General features: G+C 43.1%; 1 protein-coding gene across 2 annotated transcripts in view; it reads left to right on the forward strand.

Annotated features, from left to right (window-relative positions):
• The window catches only part of LOC115236292 (LIM/homeobox protein Lhx9-like), a 146,430-nt gene that overhangs the window by 36,174 nt on the left and 89,772 nt on the right, over window positions 1-20,484 (forward strand). Inside the window, exon 1 of one of the 2 annotated variants that reach the window (XM_029808644.1) lies at window positions 14,337-14,417. The exons of the other annotated variant lie outside the window; for it this stretch is intronic. The gene's annotated coding sequence lies outside the window, so the exon portion shown is untranslated. Of the gene's footprint in view, window positions 1-14,336; window positions 14,418-20,484 lie in introns of those variants that run through there. 2 annotated transcript variants of the gene reach the window in all.

Genomic DNA, 20,484 nt, shown 5'->3' on the forward strand with positions numbered 1-20,484 from the left:
TTTTTATAGATGTTTGTAAATTAACCCATCGCGTATCATCGAACGTAAATATCTTTGTGGAGTGGATGAAAATGATTAGAATATAAAGTATATTTAAATGTTCCGATTCAGTCGCGTACCGGCAGTTAAATTGGAAGGAAGTTAAATTAAACCAGCGCTTCATTAATGTCGCGCATGAGTTCCAACAAGGACCTACTAAATATTTGCAAACGGACTTCCCCTTTACATTAAACAAAGAGGCTGAAGAAAACGGAGACAGAGAGAGAGAGAGAGAGAGAGAACATATATTCTCAACGAAACTTCCAACAGGGGAGGGGACAAAAGACGATTAAGATCATTGCGGTGGCAATTTAGCGCGGTAACACGAATCAAAGCCCAAAAAAGCGGCCGATCTATGGACCTTCGGATTTGGATTTAACGAAGGAGGTTCGAGGAAACGAACCTCCGGCAGAGACAAAGCGTAAGGTCGCGAAAGAAAGAAGAAGAGAAAACACGAGCGAGTGAGAAGAGGGGAGACGAAGAAAGAGATGGAGAGCGAAGAAGGCGTCCGTCCAGTCGAGAGAAGAACACGAAGACGCGGGAGGAACGAGAAGGGAAACGACGAACGGATGGTGAAAGAGAAGGCTGGAAAGGCGAAGGAGTAGGTTGTGGAAGGGCTTTCGAGGCGAGTCGCCGAGCCTAACCGTGCAGCACTCGAACTCGAACTCAAACAACTTTGAGCTGTGTGTACCCGCGCAAACAAAACAGCGCACTAATTGCTTACGTCACTCGGCAAGTCAATGGACTTCTTGACTGAGTACTCTGAGTCATGCAACCGAGCCCCGGCGAAGCGATGTGCGGCCGCTAGGCTCCTCTCCGCTTCTCTCCGCTCCGCTCCGCGTCGCGCCGCTCCTCTCCGCGCCGCCAAGCCACCTCGAGTTTCAATTAAATCACGTCCACGCACTGTTTACCTCGCATAAACGCACCGGCTCCCTCGTACGCGACACATCGACGATGTTAATGACGATGACGACGTCCTGTTCTTTTTGCTCCGATGATATATATATATCTCAATAGATACGAAATCATTTGGCGTTAGCTTGCTCGTTAGTGCACCGAGAATAATCGAAAGAATTTACAATTATCGATATCGAAACAGTGAGAGCGATACGTCGTAACACGCTAGCGAGTGTCGCAAGTGTATTCGAGCATGGAGAACGTATCCCTCGTGGTATGCACGAGAAGGGGCTATAGGAGCTATCTTAGATCGAACGGAGTCCAATTACCGACGTTATTAATTAATCCCCCACCTCGCCGCTCGACCGCCCGGTCCATCGTCTCTCGCTTCCATTCTCAACCCCATCGTCGTCCGTCTGTCCGCCAGAGATACCTGCGAGGGATATCCCCTCCAGCGTACTCTACATCCTCCATTACCGTCCCCGGTCTTCCGAATCTCGGTCGGTTTATACACGCGGAAATCATTTCGCGTCGCTCGATTCGATATCGCACTTTGCGTCGCGAACGGCGTCAACTTGCGCAGGCCCTCCTTTTTTTCAGAAAGAATGTATAATCGAGACGGCAAAAATTGTTATAAAATTAATGATTTTGTACGTAGATTCGTAATATTTTTGTTTAGCTTAAACGCGCTAAAATTGTTATCGATCGTATAACTCGAAAAGCGGTCTCTTAAACTCCTTGCAAATTGTTTCGAATTCTGCCCCTCTCTCATTATGCAAAACTAATTCCCGAGATTCGCGCAGCCACGTGTAAGCTCCCGTACCATTCTCACGGCGAACACACGCGTATGCAATTTCATTTCGCGAGTGTGATTGAAACGTAACATCATTGTTAAGGCATAATTGTGTGACCGACACCGTGTAACGTCAAGCGGTGAGTCAATCGAATCGAACTGACGTAAAAAACGCCAATCACAAGACTCGGCGCAAAAAAAGCTCTGGCCGGTAAAGGGGCCAGCTTCTTCTTATACCATCTACTTGAGATAGCCTCTTCTAGAAAGAGGAAAATGACAACACTCGCGCAACGACAAAACCGCTCCTCTGGCCTCTTGTTCCGGCCACTCGGGAGAAGATTTCTCCTTCTCTCTCTCTCCCTTCTTTTTCTCGCTCTTTCACTCGCTTCATTCTTTTCTTTCCTCTGTCGCCTCGCCAGAGAAGACACGCGGAAATGTTCTTCTCGATTTGTCAACCCGACCTCCCGAAATGTCTTCGACGCTTCTCGCTGGATGAAAAACGTAAGAAAGCCTACGCGCAAAAAGCGGAACAATTACATGAACGGTGACCGTTTCGAAAATTTAATGACATTTGACGAAACATATTAAAAAGTCTTTTATCGATTACAGTAAAATATTGATTTTAATTCATTGTATAACGTTATTAACTTTAAAACTTATCAATTTATTTAATCTTCACGCGCGCGCGCATGATTCATTTAAGAATCCCGTTGCGGGAAAAATGGCGCGACGCGCTGCAAGTATGAGTTCGAGATAAGATCCCATGTCGTAAGTGCAGAGCATAAGGCCCAAAGTCGACGAACCGGCAACGCCGGACCGCCGCGATCCCGCAGTCTCTCAGGTAAGGAGAAAAAGAGAGAAAAAAGAAGAGAGGGAAAGGAGGGAGGAGGAATCGCTCCCCTAGAATGTCCTTTGTCGCAGTATTCCCTTCTCCCTCTCCCTCTTCCCCTTCATCCACCCTCTCCTTACCCGCATTCGGACTAAGCGGATCCTAAGGCCCGTCCAGGCCCTTCGCATACGTGGAATGCGTGTCTCTACTACACGAAGACTCTCACCGCGTTAACCGTCGTCTCCGAGCAACTTTGCCGTTCGATCCTTCACGCTCTAATTATTTTGGAGAACAGATAAATGGGGATTGTATTTATCTCACGATCGAAAAAATATTAATCTGCTGTATTTTATCATATTGCGTAGGATGAAATTTTTTAATTAATCTGTGATGCGATAGGTTTGCACACGCGTTATTTTTATACATTTTCGATTCTGACATCGAAGAATCACAAATACATAGATTTAATCGTAGATTTATAGAATGATTTTTACTATAATTCCGCTTTGATCTGAGGAAAGAGGGGAGGGGTAGACAGACGAGGGGAACCACAGGTATTCACGATGGTACTCGGCCGGTGACATGGGTTTCTCCGACCAATGAATTTTAATTCCTCGGGGCCCAGGCAGCCCCGCTGCGACACCAAGACGATGATTTAATATTTTAAGAAAATGAGGGGTCCGTTCTTAATTTAAGCGCGCTTGTCGTATAGAACGGGCCTGTATTGCTGGCAGCGGGAGACCTAGAAAGCCATTACCCAGATATTCGATTCGACAGTTTGAGAATGCCTTGCCTCCCCTCCACCCCTTGTCCACAACTCGATAATCCCTCTTTACGATGCGCACGATTCGGATTCTGACATTTTGAATAATAATAGCCATGGATACTGTACAAGTCAATAAAGCAATCTACATTTTCGCGGGATAAAATACAACTCGTTAATTTTTTTATGTCGCCAATTAACGAGAAATTGCGAAGGATTATAAGTTTTTAATTTCGTTCCTTCAACGAGTAAAATTTTGGCTTGTTAAAATCATGCTTTCTTTTGAAGATCGAGCACGCGGTTCGTTGCATCGACAATTCAGTATCTGCAAAAAAAGAAACTAATAATCATAAATTCCGAGAATAAAGAAAGTTTTATAATTTTGATTTTTGTTGCTGCTCTCACAAACAACTGGTTTTATCAATACTCTCTCTCTCTCTCTCTTTCTTTCTCTCATAAGTTTTATTTTGAAAAACTTATTATATACAAGACTATCTCGAATCATTGTTCAGTTTTTTTTTTTCAAGAGACAGGGCAGTTTAAAGATAAAAAAAAAAGTATACTATTTCTATTACATTATAATTTCATTTTTACGCGTATGTATAAATAATTTTCCATGTTACTCATTTAAGAACGTGCAATGGTAATCAGGTAGATTACGTTAATTATCTTTAAGATTTTGAAAGAACGCATCGCACGTAAGCCAAGGACGAAGGTGGATACCTGTTGACAAGCATTTGCATGTGAATGCGGTATGCTGTCGCGCTAAGCGACTCCTCTAATCTCCACGAGATTATTTTCTGAGGACATGAGTTTCCTGGCCATTATTACCTTTAAGACGATGTTATTATTATAATTTTTTTCTTTGCTTTAGAATAATCCTTCGAAATCCACGCCGTCAAACTATAAGTTATTTCACGAAATTTGACACGTTGACGATAAAAATGGAAAGCTTCGATAACGAACGTCTATTTGTGAAAGGAAGTTGTTCCCTCTTTTTATTTTATATTAGATACATATTCTAACAAAATTACAAATGTCAGTTTAATCGCTTCCAATACGGGGATATTTAATAATCAACTTGTCTGTCGTGTTGTAACGTGGACAGAGAAGAGGAATGGTCGTTAATTGCGTATGATATCACGACTTCGTGAGAGAAATAAATGTCGACGTTATGCGTCCGGTCAACCAACTTTTGCACAATTCGTGCGGCGAGTAAATTTATTTATTTATTTCTCTTTCTCTCTCTCTCAGAGAAAGCGAGACGAAATGATAATTAAGCGACATGACGTGTTTGATGCAACATTATCTGCCAGCCTATACGAATGCTCCAATTATATGGCTCGTGATACTTTGATCGCAGTCATCGTTTGTGTTTATCGTGAAGGGATACCTGAACAGCCGCGGGCGAAAGTCCCGAGGGAGGAAGAAAAAAGCGATTGCCCCTTCGAGAGAGAAGAAAAACAAAGCCAGAGTGCGACGGCGTGTTTCACCTAACTTTCGCTTAAGCGACGGTGAATTTTCTGAAATTGCCGTTAGCGTTGACAATTTTTTCGCAAAAAATTTATACGGCTACGTGTATCTCGCACATTAAAAAAAAAAAAAAAAATAAACTATTTACTTTCAATGACAAGTAACGAGCATTATCGATCATATTAATTTGCGAATAAACAAAAATTTTAAGTATGAAAGAACTACCGAAAATTATCATATTTAAAATAATTATTAAAAAATTTTTTTAAGTAATAAAAGATGATATACATTCGCCAGGAAGCAAAGATATGTTTAGAGATTTTAAACTCTACTTCTATTCTAACAAAGAATCCAAAGCTTCGAGTCAATACCGAGTAGACGAAGATCCAACAATAGCTCGTTCTTTTTAACGAGCGTCGCTTATTATGTCGCGTTTGTAGGAGCGTTTCTTGAGCATGAAAGCAGGTAGGAGGAGCGGTGGAAAGGAATAATTAAAGCGCATTTATGTGTAGGCCAATTCGTGATCACCGTCGCCGTCGGCCTCGGGATCTGAATGGGTCCTGGGATGACGTATTAGCTCATATTTGTCTCCCGACAATACCGGCTAAACTCTCTGCCCAGGTGTCCGTCGTTTTACACTCTTCCATCTCTCGGGAGGACGCGCGTGCATGGAATTATAATGGGATAGACCGTAACAGAACGGAAGATGGGCAGCAGCAAAAAGGGGCGATCTGGAAAGCTCCAGAAGCGACGAGACGGAGAGAGCAAATGTGAGAAAAACGAGGAATCAAACATCAGGATCATAATCGAAGAATCTACATGGACGTAGAGTTTAGATTTTATGAAATTATTAGAAATTTTTAATTAAAAACAGAAAATACTTGCTCTCGCGTTAAAACTTGTATTTTAATTTTAAATATTTGTAGACTCTTTTCGATATTCTTTCCAATTAGATCTTAGTACATTGATACAAGTACAAATTAGATGAAGGGCGAAAGGATAAATACGGTCGGTCCTGCCAGTACAGTTCCACTATCCACATTCCTCGCTCCCTACGGGCGGCCCCGCTCGTTCACTCTTGTAGTCTTTGTCCGGCGCATTAAAGCCGTGATAGTTTCACAGTGTGTTTTTGTGATTGATCGTGTGATCTCGTCATTTGATATAATAAGATCCGCTCTTTAGATACGCGTCTTATAATTATAGCGGTCCAATTTAATCCTTTATTCGACGAAACAATAACCGATTATTTCGCGAGGAGGTTAAAAACAAATATACGCGATAATTGTCGATGGAAACGGGAAGAAATTTTAGAACGTCACGTCGGGCTGGATGTATTTTCGCAGCGAAAGACCCGCGGTGCGAAAAAAGATACCGGTCGTCAAATTGATACATATTAATAAGAGCAGAGATTCGCGTTGTCAGATTTTTGCATAAATTTGAATCGGCGCGCGCGCGCACTCAGCACCAAGGATCTCAAATTTGAATAATCGAGAATAATTCCGAAGTTTTCTCCATGTAAACGCGCTGTAATCAGCGCGAAAGCGCGCTACTCGCCTGCGAAACATTTCACCATGTAACACCTCGCGATGGATAATTAACCGCGCGAGCGCGCAATCGGAAAACGTGCGAATTTCGCTTCCGCGAGCAAACGCTCGGCGGTGTTTGCGCTTTTAATGAATCTTGACCGAGTAATAGCGCGTCTTTGTTTACTTGTCCCGATGCGAAATACCGCTATTAATTAGAATAATCAGCTTTATTAATCAGTTAGGTAAACAAGGTTTAGCTCAATTAATTATAATTCATTAGATCGATCAGACTGCGAAACAGCTTCATGCCATGCATCGTCTCCATATGTATCCATAGAATATTTTATATTTTCTCTTTACTTGCATTTTTATTTTTTATACAATCTTTCCTTTTATTTATTTTTTTTTTTTTTTTAATCGCACATTTCTTTTTGCGAAATAATGCGAAAACGTAATCGGTATTTTAAGCAATATTATACGGCTGTGCTGAGAGAGATAAACTTAAAGATGAACCTTCAACTAGTTGAGAAAATATCGAGAAACTACCGAATTTGCCGATTGGTAGGCTCTAACAATACCAGCCAAGTGACGATGTAACGTATGTCTCTACACGTAGCAGGTACATCTAACTGTGTCGCTCGAAATGTCCGCCTGATCCTATTGTAGCGATGTCTATAAACGAACAAATATTTTCCACTAGAGCAATATATGCAAGTTAAGAAACGCTCTGTGATATCCGCAGACGTGATGCATTTTCATATAGAGTGTATTATCAGAGAATTAAACTATTGAATATCCGCGCCAAATATACAAAGAACATGCATCCTTCAAATAATACATTTAACGCGAAATGTAAATACGAGGCGAAGAATCTCTTTGCACTCTTGATTATATATACTCGATTATATATGCGTGCGATTTGGCTGGGTTTTCGAAAATGTTTTTCGCGTTCGCATCTCGTTCCAACACCTCGCCGCGCCGCCGCCACGTTGCAGAGAGTTTGCTGCACGCAAATGAAGAATTGTCAGCCAAATACGGTTCGAGAGTGGTAAGGGGCGCTAGTAGGGGATGAATGGGACGTAATGCCGGGTCTACCCTGATTGTTGCACTCCTCTCCCTTCCTCGACCTCTCGAACCCATCGGAATTTCCAGTACGAATTTCCGGCTGCGACGTCACTTCCGTCGACCGGGAACAAGTGAATCCAGCTGCCCAGAATCGTCTCTATACCGCCTCTATTTAAGCCTTTCCGCCCTCGCCGAGGTGCCATCTTCACATCGACGCATAACGATCGGAAACGCGCGCGATTTAAACTTGTTAACGCATCCTATTCTGTGTGTGTGTACGTGTGTGAGACTGGTTTATTTAAAGAATAATTCAATTTACACCTTTCTTTCATTTTAAATCTCGCTAAGCATTTCTCTTTTTAGCCATCTCTTTTACACTTTAATAGATTTTTCATTTTGTAATTTCTTTCTTTTTCAAAAAACAATTTGTCAAGAGTCAATTTTGATTAAATTATGAAAGGGACAGTTAAAAGGCGAAGGTAGAATATCAGGGTCGGTTATAAATAATAAAACTAGGAAAGTAAATATAATTACCTAACAGTATGTACAACGTGTTTGTCTACGGTTCTGCGACGACGACGCAACAATCGTGAGACTCGCCCATGAAAACGAGAAGGTGGGAGGGGTGGGGGGGGGGGTTCTTTCAAAGGATGCCAACACGAAGAATTAAGATTTTAGCGACTTTCGCGAGATCAACCCGCTGGCCAATTTAATCTTTGCGAATGAAACTCTTCTCCTACCCCTCGGTTACAATGCGACCCCACGAATGTTCGAATTATATCACCATTATGGTGAAGGATGACGCACCTAAAACGATTTCTTTCATCCAATATTATAGGAGGTATAATACACGCTATAGTGAGCATTCGTAAACGAAAAAAAAAACATCCTATATATCCTGACAGATTTAGATTTTAGAAACGAGATGGAGGACTATATAAGATTTAACTAAAAAGAAAAAAAAGATAGAGAATTATTATAATTATTTTTTTTATCGGTATTGTTACTACGGTTGTTATATCTACCGTGTTCCGTTGCAGGATATCAAAAAAAAAAAAAAAAAAAAAAAAAAATTTCGTTTATCCGGCAGCTAACAATAGCGCGAGAATAATGATACGCACGACCATTCACTGCATTGTATTACCTACATCGTGTCACGGCATTGTTTCCCGCGTGTTCGGGTGTCATCCCTCGGCGCGAAATGGCTCGACACGTTTTCTCGTTCCCCGCCTCGTGTCACCCTTGGTGCTCGCTATCCTCGCGAGGGGTTGTACCTGTCTTCCGAGTTAGCCGCCTCTTTATTATCATTATCGCCATCGCAGACCTAATGTCGAAGCCGAACGCGACCGCGTCGGCGGTATTTTTCTATTATCGCCGCGCGTATACTCGTTCGCGCGATGTTCCCTTCTTGCGATAGGGTGGGACGCAATGTCGTACGTGTACAACACATTTTTATTAGTCGCGAGATTCTGAGTTTTTAACGAAGAGCCATACATATATACGAGGCCGCATCGCCGCGCGTTTCGCGTTACGAAATAAATCACATCGATAATTGATTGGGCGTAAATTAAAATACCGGCGCGTTTTATTGAATTGCTTGCTTTTGTAACATTTATTAAATTGTCCTGTTAACCTCTGTTAATTAATGCAGTGTAATATACATAATTTTAAATTGAAAGGGAAAAATAAAAATATTGAGGAGAAAATGGGAAAATAATTGAAAACAATGCGCCGCGCGTTTTGTACGAATGGCTATCGAAATCGGAAACGATCCGTCAATATATTGGATCCCCAACGAGGAAGGATCAGGCCCGAACCAAAAATGGCGATGTTGGTAGCGCGGACGGTCAAGGAAGATCGACGAAGGGCGGGTTAGGAGAGGGAGGGGAGGACATTGAAAAGCGGTCCTGCGATCAAGAGAGCCAATTACCCACCCTTGCACAAGTGCGCCCCGTCGAACATATTTTTCCTACGTAGCTTACGCGAACACTCGAAGCGCACTCGAGCGCTCGCATATGCGAGCTGCATTTCGAGGAGGCGGGCGCGCATAATGCCTCGCAAATCTCCGCGCATGCACATTATATACGGATCGGGATCATGCGTCGAGTCGGCTCCGCGGGTCGAGGGGAACGCGGAATGTTAAGGGGAGGAGAGGGGAGGGGGAGGGGAGGGGATAAGGAGAGGCTAATAAAGCTAAGGGTGCCCCGCGACGTCGCATTTACTCGGCCAAATTTACCGCAAAAACATATTTGCTCCGCGAAAGTCCCGACCGATTCTTAAGCTTCACGTACGCTCGCGCCCTTTGTTGGTCGCTCGTATTTTCTAAAAGCGACGGATTTCTGTCAAAATCGATACGCACTGTAATTTGTAGAAACTGGCCAAAATTTCAGCGGTGTCGTAAATAAATAGAATAAATACCCGTGAATATCAATGTTTCTCGTGGGACGAAATTAATTAAATTAAAAATATCGTTAATTAAAAATTGCTAAATTACTCGATCTCTCTCTTTCTCTTTTTTCAATAATGGCCGTTATTAGATTAGAAAAAATTTATAATAATGGGAATAAAAATGTGAAAATCTCTAGTAAACTATTGGGAAATTCACAGGCTTAGACGCTCCTACAAGAAACGTTCTCTCTATTGATCAAAACCAACCACGATTCTTATGTTTTGCTTTTAATAAGCAGCACGTTTTTGCTTTTACAGCGAGAAATATTCAGCACCTTTGACAGGCACGCACACGATGCCATCCGAAGACGACCGTTATAAATTTACCGCGGAAACCTCTGATTTTTCTTTTTTTTTTTTTTTTAGTGGCAATGATTTTACGGGGATATGACACCCGCCTACACGAGGCTACCATGTAAGGTGCGTGTATTTTGGCGATTTTTACGACGAGGCTTTACGAGTCCCGAGCGTTCTCGGGAACCTCGTAATGACCTTCGGAAGTTTGCGGAAAAAAGGTCGAGCAAGAATCGTCCGCGAGAATCGACGAGGCCTCTGAGAAGCTTCGAAGCCTTTTCGCCCACAAGGGTACGTGATAATGCGGGACGGCGAGCATATCAATATATTCGTTGTATGTATCGTTTATCGTTAATTTAAATTTAATCTCTTCGTAGTAGATGTAGGGCTTAAAACTTATAAAAATTTATGCGTTACTAGATTTTTTATCAACTTACTTCTCATACTTCTAATTTATATAGAAAGAAATTTAAATTGAGATTCCTCAATAATGTTGCGAATGTTACAACGTAACAATTATTGCACGCGTTATTATTAGTCAGTATAATAATTTTCATCAAAGCTCCCACTGAGATATGTCGGCTGGAAGCAAGTTTATATCTCGGATGTGGCTGTTTGTTTGGCCTCTCGACTTGGTATCAAATTAGAACTGCTTTCCATCTGACGTCCGCCCCGCCCCAATGCAGCTTCCGAATCCCGAACTGACCTGTCCAAAGGGCCGACCACCCTAGAGCAGAAACGAGCTAAGGTCACCACCACGTGACCGCAAGACATATACCTGCAGGCGTCACGTGACTCGCGAATATGTTATCTATCTTGTTTCCGGAGAGATACGAGGTTCGGCGAATAAATTCCTTTAAGCGTATTATTTCTACACGGAATTTCGAGGCGTAGAAAAATTTAAATAATTTAATTTCGATTGTCGGCTCGGATCTGATTATATCGAAAGTTCAAGCCGCAACTATCTGTCCGTTGTTGTTAGTCGATCGACGATATCGTTCATGCGGACTAGAAAAATAGTCACCGCATGGACTCTCTCATCCTTATTGGATTACGAAGGAACAATTCTAAGATTCGTTAACGAGTCCTGCGGACGGCAGGATCCACGATAGAAATCCTAATGTCTTCTGACAGGCGTGCCGGGGAAGGCCGAGTCGGCGCCTTTTCCGAACTATCCGCCGCAATTATCCGAAACCTCTGTCGGCTTATTTTTTTTTTCTCGCTCGCACTCTCTCCTCCTCCCGCAGGACCTTCCGCAGAACCAGGCATTGTCCTCACCTCCGCTCTGTGTTTTTCTCTCGCTGGTAGATGCGAGCTGAGATAAAAGTTTTGACAAGTGCACTCTCTGGTCCGGCAACCGTGAACATTACACAGGACCATTCGGCTGAGGCTCGCAAGGGAAGGAAGTGAGAGGGATATTCATCCATTTCCTCTCTTCTGGATTTTAATTCTAGATCTGCGCGATATATATATTTTATACGTAAATGTGTCATGCTGAATTTACGTTTGAAATAATAGTTATTGCAATAGTCGATCCATCCGCGTTACGCGTTCGAATTAACATATCTACTTGCAATAAGATAAAAATTATTCGTATCGCTCCAAGATTGCACGTGTCTGTATCGATAGCGATGTTCGTGTTATTGCGCTGTAATATTTATTGAAGTTTTAGCGTCCCCAAGGTTACAGTTATCGTTAAATAGAAAACTAATTGCTAGGAAAAGAAACGCTTAAAAAAGTTTACGCTTGAAATGCATATCGCGTATGTTAAAGTATGTAAATTGATTTTATAAGCCGGTTTGGTAAAAAAAAAAAACAGTGAAAAAAGAACGCAGCCTGGTAATGATTCAACGTCTTACTACGTAATCGTTCGAAAAACTGGCCGATCGCATTACCGACTTACCGTCGATCCGAAACGGTTTTATTCGGTTCTTTACCGGTTCGTTCACCCGTCGGATGTCCTAAGTATCCAGTTGGCCCGATTAGAGAACACCATGGCGTGCACTGCATTCGACTCGAAAAAAAATAAGGATTGAAGATTTTTCAGCGAAAAAAAAATCAATGCATATTGATTTTTTTTTTTAGTCAGTGTTTCTTACGAGAAAACTGTTTGAAATTATATTATCGTGTCGCTATAAGAGAGCTCAAGCAAAATTAAAAACAACTGTATTGTTACTAATTTTATTCTACCGTTCCTTATTTCTTTACAGTTTCTCTCTTTCTCTCTCACGCTTAATTTAAGGCTAAGACTCTCTAACGCTTAGTTTGGGGGATTCGAAGCGAGTTTCCGGTACATAATTCATCGTCTCGCAATATCGCGAGAAACGCGAGAAAAGATTTCTAACATGTCGCTGCGAGAGCGCGGTCGCTCGCTCGCTGATGCGAGACACGACGAGGCGGAGCGTAATAAAAATAAGTAATTACTGCAAGTAATCCTCCCCTCTACTTCCCCGCGACGCACTCCTCCGCCCCGCGCGAGTCGTTCAATTAACGGGAATACTGTTGTCTTCCCACCCAACCCTCTCCTCCACCTCGCTCCTCTCTCTCTCTCTCTCTCTTTCCCCTCTTCTCTCTCTTCGCCCCTCGCAGCCTCCGCGCATCCCGTGCTTCCCGTGCTTGCCTCGCTTCCCTCCGCCCGTCCCTCTCGCTCGTCCACAAAACCCGCGAAATGTTTCACTCGCAAAGTCGCGTGGAGCGCGCGCCGCGGCGCAGAGGGGCACCTCTTCTGGCCCGGGGGGGAAAGGGGCCCCGCGGCGCGGAGGGACCCCGGTATATCGATGCCCCTCCTTCACTCACGCCCCTGACGTCCATCTATCCGCTGCCTCCCTCCGTCGCTGCGGTTCCGAAGACCGCGCACCACCATCCCTCCCGCGCCCGATCCTCGTTCTCACCGCGCGCACCGCGCTCTCTCCCTCTCCCTCCCTCTCCCTCTTCCACCCCGCTACTTTGATACGCGCCGCATAGTGGGGGGGAAGCCGACGACGCGGCGGCTCCTCCGGCCGCCACTCGTTCGTCCGACGTCGTGCAGCGCGAATCGGTCCCCGTCGTCGCTCCGTATTGTGCGTGTCGCGCGGTGTGCGTGTACGTCTCCGCGACATGCCCGTCGCTCCGCCCGTGTTACGGAGTCACGGTTCGCCTTGACTTGAGCGACCGCGAGACCAAGGTCCGTGCGAGAAATTTCGAGTCGACGAGGTCAGTCTCGTATTGTCTGTCAGTGCGGTTCGCGGAATGTGTCGCGTCGTGTGGCATGCGGCGGAGCCCCGCTGAGCCACCCTTTTCTCGCCTTCTCCGAAGCGAGCACGTTGCGGTGCGGCCGTTTCAATGTCCCGAGTGTTAACATTTTACGCGCGATTACACGCTACGTTCGGTCAGCTTTGATCCTACCCGGGGGGGGGGGGGGGGGACAAGACGCATTTCAATCGATTGTGGATTCCGCGCAACGCGAAGGCGCGGAGGAAGCGTTGAAATGTCTTTGCGATCGAGGAAACACTCGATGATCGCTATCGATCCGATATTAACTTCGAAGAGAGCGAGATTCGTGCGCATCTGGAATCTAAGAGCGTAGTAAATCATCGGATTAAAGTTACGCGGAAATTTCATCGATTTATGTTTCACGATCTTGAAGAGGAGAAGCTGTCTCAATCGCAGAGATATATCTCGATCGAAAATACGAGAGCTTCCTCTCGGTATAATGTACAAAGTGTCATCGATTGAACGCGGATCGCCGTGACATTGTGATCTTTAATGGATCGGCGGGATCGAGTGATAGGTGCGTACGAACTCGCGCTGTCCCATTGATCGAAAGTGGGCCTTCGAAGAAGAGAGGAGCGCGTCCGAGACCGAGGAGCGGAACATTTACGGGCGCGCTCGCGGTGGTCGACGAGCACAGCACGGCACAGAACACCACAGAACACCACAGCACAGCGCGGCGTGCGTGCGTTCCCCGAGATCGATAGCCCGTGTAGGAGGAGGACAGGACGAAGGATCCTCGCGAACGGCACGAGGACTCGGCCCGTGGACACCTGCTCGCGATGCCATCGCGCGTCGCTGTGTGTGTATACCGTATGTGAGACGCGCGCGCGCGAGAGAGAGAGCGAAAGAGAGAGAGAGGAGGAGGAGGAGGGGGACCGTCGCCGATCTAGCAAAGATCGCGACGAGAGATCGTCGTCGTCGTCGTCGTCGTCGTCGTCGTCTAGTGAAAGATAAAAAGGAAAATAAAGTGCTGTTTCTCGCCCGAGGATCTAGCGGCTGATCAATTCAATTCACAGCCTACGCATGCCGGCGATAGTGGTGAGTGTGACGCTCCGATAACTCGGCTCTTGCTTTTTATCTCTTCGCGTTTGAGATCGACGTTGCTGATAAGCGCGGGACTCTCGCTCCGACCCGGTGATCCAATTCATGATCCAATTCATGTAGACGCGATTCCGAGAGACCGATTCGTAATCGTGTAGACGCATGAAATGTTTAAAAAGGGAACAGATTTCTAAATGCTAGGATTTTTAAAAAATCTTTTTTTTTTTTTTTTTTTTTTTTTTTTTTTTTTGTTTTTTTTTTGTTTTGATAGACTTTTATTGACGAAATTTACGGAATTACATCATGCATATTTACGAGGAAAGTTAATTAATTGCAAATACAAGAATATTGCGCTCGTTTACGCATGGAAATGAAAAAATAAGATTTTTTTCATAATTATCTACCAATCTTTATTTATACATTCGCATATATATATGCGTATAAAACTTGATACGCACATTGCATATAAATTTAATCGGTATTTATAAATTTTTAACGTATTTAAAAATTAAAATATCCATTGCAAATGTAAGCACCATTTCTATTTACTGGAAAATATATAAATGAAAAATTAATAGGCCGGTCACACACATGAATTCATATTCTGCTTACTTATGCGTTCATTAATTAAATATTAAAAGCTTTACAGATAATATAAATTAAAAAATTATTCGCTTTTGCGCGAATATAAATTCACATTTTATTAAATTTGTGCGTATAACATTTATAAACTAAAAATCGAAAGGCGCTCTTATACAACTCAATCCAAATCTCATTTATTTACCTACGCCGTAGTTAAACATTTCATGTTTCGTGGCAAATATGTATATAAAAATTTAAACTATTCGCAAATATAAATTTTTATATATCGAAAAGCCCATTTATGGAGCTTGTATTTTTGGTCGAGGGTTTCGTTCACTCGTCTGATACATGTCGTTCTGTGATCAGTGTCTACGATTCTTTTTTTAGATACGTGTCGTCTACCTGCAAATAGGAAAACATTGTCCCTATGTAGTCTCTTTGTCGGCGGGAAGGGTTAGTGTCCACGTGTGAAGTCCTCTCGTTTACACAGCAGCAATCAAAATATTTCTCATTCTTCGACCAAAGTTCCCGCGTTTGTACTCAGAAGAGTAGTATTAACCCTCGGGGGCTTAATGTCCAGGGCAGCTCGTGGCACGCGTTTATCGCAGTTCTAATTCGTGGCAGCTGTGAGCTAATAGTTTCCTAAGCTCACGAATCTTAACCTCCGTGTGCATTTTTAGAAACCTCACTCTTTGCTTTTACATTATTAATCTTAAATATTTTACATATCTCGTAATCTCCATCTGATACATCGGAGGATTCTAAATCTTTATTTCTATTTTCAGATACAAGTTCCTAAATCCATAGATTTCTGAAGACATACCTAACATTTTTGGATTCTTGAACGTGTTTGTGATTTCTTATAAACATACCGCTGACTCTTGTCTCTCCCTTGTATCGTACGATCGTAATCTCTGATCGTCCCGTGCGAGCAGAAATTGTTTTCCGCGGAAACATTGCGCCGACCGATAGCTACGAGAAGACTGAGAAGAAATTTCCGAGTAAGGCTGCGAAAGAGAAAGAGAGAGAGAAAGAGAGAGAGAGAGAGAGAGAGAGATCGGGACACGCAGGCGCGTCCGCTGCCACGTGGTCGTCGCGGTCGGATCCGGACGACTAGGTGTTAATCTTTTTCGAAAATCGACTGGCTACGCCGCCGTCGTGTCGGAAGGCGAAGGGTGAAGAGCGGCGGGCGTCGCGTCGCTTTGGCAAAACAAGTAGTTACGTGAGCCCTGGCTCGCGGCCAAGCGGTTTTCAACTTTCGAGTCGAACTCAAATATTCTTTGCGGAGACCCTGCTCTTCCGCCTTATGCGCTCTTGGAGAATGCATAAACTGCGCCGTTAATTACCGGCGATTTAAGTTGGTAATAATGATAATTCTAATTCACAAAAATGTTTGCGTTTAAAATTCAAATTAAAATTTCGATACAAGATCAAGTTTTTATAGTAGATCGATCTAAAAAATAGGATCGGCTATACATGGTTCTTAGCTTTGATTCAACAATTTCCAGGTCTAAGTTGTAGCTGCTTTTACGGGTTTTTTTTTTTTTTTTTGCGATCTCTTGTAAGAGATATCTTGATCCGGATCTAGTCGCGCGCGACGCTTCTCTATCGGATTAAATGGATAAGAGATTGACGAAGTACCGTTTCTTTGACACGCGCTTTCTATCAATGATTCGAGATTAACTGCAAATTAGCGCAACAAACGTATCTCTTTGTACAACGTTATTCGTGTTAATCGATGCGATATCTCGAAAACTTTTTTTCGTTCAAATCCGCGAAATTCTTTTAAAATTATAGATTTCGTCTGATAAAACTTGACGATAATTACATTATTATTCATATAAATTCGTGAACGCGATACATGCCCGTAGAAGATTATTCCTCCGTAACAACAAACTTTTGTGCCGTACTGTACATCTCACATGATATTATCTCATGACAGATACGCGCGAATGGCTGATCGAACTAATTAAAATCTCGTGGCCGACGTAATTAGAAATGAGGGGAATATGTGTATTAGTCTACATAATTCTCTATAATTTTGTAATTCTACAAATCACTTGGATTTAGATGATATCGGTAATTTCTGCAAGTCCATTGGCATAAATCGCGAAAATTGTTGAACGAATCAGACAACGATTTTAGTCGGGGAATAACGTGTGGTACGTACGATATTAGCTTCGAAATTGTCATTATGGCGCATCGGTGACCACGTGGGGCTTTTTTTTCCGCGTTATTGCGATACCATGCTCGTAAGAGGAATCACGGTTAGCGAAATTATTTTTGAAGGCGGATATAAGGCGCATGCACGCGCGCGCGCGTTATAACTCGTAAGGAAAGTTGCTCGCGAATATAAGTGCGCCGTATAACGTGGGTATAAAATATTTCCAACGTCGCGATATTAGTTCGCCGACTATTTTCAGTTTGGCAGGGTACCGCGGAGCGTGTTTAACACGTGCTATCGTATCAAGGTTGCGTCGCGAGAGATCGCGTAGCGCGGCCAGGTAATTTGTCTTTTGTTGCTAGTATCCGATGATACCGATCGCTCGTCTAAAGATAGCGCGCAACAAATGAGAATTAATGCCACGCCAGCTGCGCGACCATTTTTTTTTTTTTCTCGTATCCTCCAACGATAGTGAATATATTGCCGTATACCAATTTTCACTTACTATGAAAACAGCAGCTGCGCTAAATTAATAAAGCTCATGCATTTTTATGAATTGAATATTAAAATTAATAGAGGAAGCGCCTTTATATTTCATATATTTGCGCTAGTACTAGAACGTGTTTAAAAGCCTTAGAACAATTTAAAAGCCAAACTTGATAGATTAAAATATATGAGAACATTAATTTAATAATTTTAAATGTAACGCGAAAGTGCGGTTTGCAAAAATATTTAGGAAGCTAGTTGGGAAGCTAGAGTGACACATTTTGCTCTTTTCCTCTCTCTCTTTTTTTTTTTTTTTTTTTTTTTTAAGCATAATATCCTCTCGAGGCTAACGGATTGCTTACGGCCGTTTTGGGGATGACAGCCGGAAGCGGCGGGTACGCTAGTACGTCCGTGCACGAAGATATACTTAACTTTTAATTACTATCATATAACTAATTAGCCCCGGGTGTGGGCGGGGGTTTTGTATATTAATTTAATTTTCAATCTCACAGGGTAATTCTTGGCGCAACGTTAGTTTTAATCAACCCTCCGACGCGCTCCACACGCCAGCCCGGCTCTCCGCAGGCGGTGGGTCGCGAGAAGTGACGGCAGAGGGGTGAAATGGGGGGGGGCGAGGAGGGGTCGAAGGGGAGAGGGGGAGGAGAGTGGTTGGTAGCTGAGGGTGGCTCGGAGTGCTTCGAGGTGGAGTTGAGGGGCAACGGTGGAACGGAGTACACCTACTCAGCTAATAAAAAGCGGCAATAAAAAGCACCCCTTAGGACCACTATGGATATCTCGCTTTCTTCTCTCCCTTTTCCACCTCTCCCCCCTCCCCCCCCCCACCTCCTTTTCACCGCTTCGCGGAACCGCGCCGTATTTCTTTCTCTGTCTTTGTGTACCAGGTTTATTCACCTGCCCGGGATTAACTTTAATCAAGTATTTACATTTTAATTCGCTGCCATGTACACGCTTAACCGAGCCCGCCGCCCTTTACGATAACATCGTCGTTTAATTGCAAACCGCCACTTTCCGACGAGACGTCTGCTAGCGCGAGCGAGTCCGCGATGTCAATTTCGTCCTTCCTACCGACTGTAACTACCACAATAATAAGGACGGCAGATGGAGACTTACGTTTATCGATATTCTCAGAAACGATTCCAAATTAAATATAAAGATTAGAATAATTGCAAAGATTGCAGGGAAAGACGGCCGATTGATCGATACACTAATACGCGAATTTATCATGCGATTGCATCATATTTATTATGATAAATGTACGAGCAATCGTGCGAGATAGTGATCAATAAAAACATGTGATGTTGTACATTTTCTGGATACCCATTGATAATTCTTCAGGTTCTATCGTAGATAACAATTTCGGAGTAAATATAAAATAAATGATAAAATATATTAATTAAAAATATCAGCTACACATGTATAACCATTGAAACATTTTACGCGATTTAATCACGCGATATTTCATAACACAATTTTTATGAGTATGGGTTATGCTAAAAAATTAATTTTATGTAGGTACACGTAATTAATGATTGAACGCATATTAATAAAAAATGTAAATCCGAGCTTACAAAAACGTCGAAGCGCGTCGTGCATGACGCAGCGCGCTCTTTTTCTGAAATAATCCTCGATACATTAATCACAAAGAGGATTTATTACTTAGAGCGGTCGGATAAATATTATGCTCGAGGTTAATACCTAAATGGACCACATCAACCCGCATTATTATCGATGCTTTCGCGGTTTCGTCGAAACGTTTTATACTATAAACGTGCGTTCAATATATGAATTTCACGCTTCTAATTAGCTTCGTTAGACAATTTCTGAAAATGGTATATGAAAATGCATAGATAATAATTAGTTTTATTACTGCGTAATGAGTACTCATTCCAGATAAGATTGCAAATGTGTATGAAATATATGGTAATGAGAGGAAAAGAGAAATATATAAAGCTACAATATATACGAGAATTACTGAATTTTCGATTGTTTTCCACAAATTTAATCAAACTTTTCTAAGATTTAATTTGCAATACAAACCTATCAAATCTGTGACAATATATACATGGTACACTCACGTTACTCGATCGCGCGCGCGCGCGCGCGTGTGCTAGCCATTCGTATTGACTTGTATTTGTACTCTTCATGAGGCGCACGTATGCGTGCGTGTTTGCGTGCGTGCGTGCGAGCGTGCGTGCGTTCATGTTACTCGCTGGGAATACGCGTCGCGCATGTGTGTGCGTGCGGAGGCAAACTGGAGTGCGGAGAACGAAGAGGTAGGAAGAGTAAACAAGAGAAAGGGAGACAGAGTAGATTCCTACGAGATGGAGAGACAAGGAAGGAGTTAGAGCTCGAAAAGAGACGATGAATTTACGAGGGAGGGAGATGGAGAACGCCGAGGTAGAGAGATAACCGACTGTAGATAGAGGAAACAAGAATGAGAGAGAGAGAAAGAGAGAGCGAAAGATAGGCAGATAAAGTGTATCCAAAACAGAGATAGAAATATAGAAGATACGCATTGGAAATCGCCGCTACAAAATAGAGGGTGATAGAATGACGAGTGTCTGAAGAGGATGGATAGGAATGAATGCGTACATACGAGAGAGAAACCGAAAAACAAGAATATATGCAAGACAGGATGAATGAGAGAGAGCGTGCGATCGAGGGGCAAAGGAGAGAAGGAGAGGAGTAGAAGACGAGTGTACACACTCGCGATAGAGAGCGTGGAAGAGGAAGATAGTGGGTGAACGCAGATATAATGTGTACACAGAGGGCCAGAGGAGGCAGGTGTAGGGAAAGCGGTACGCAGGCGCA

Source organism: Formica exsecta, unplaced genomic scaffold (assembly GCF_003651465.1).
Source record: "Formica exsecta isolate Colony F162 unplaced genomic scaffold, ASM365146v1 scaffold247, whole genome shotgun sequence".
Lineage (NCBI taxonomy): Eukaryota > Metazoa > Arthropoda > Insecta > Hymenoptera > Formicidae > Formica > Formica exsecta.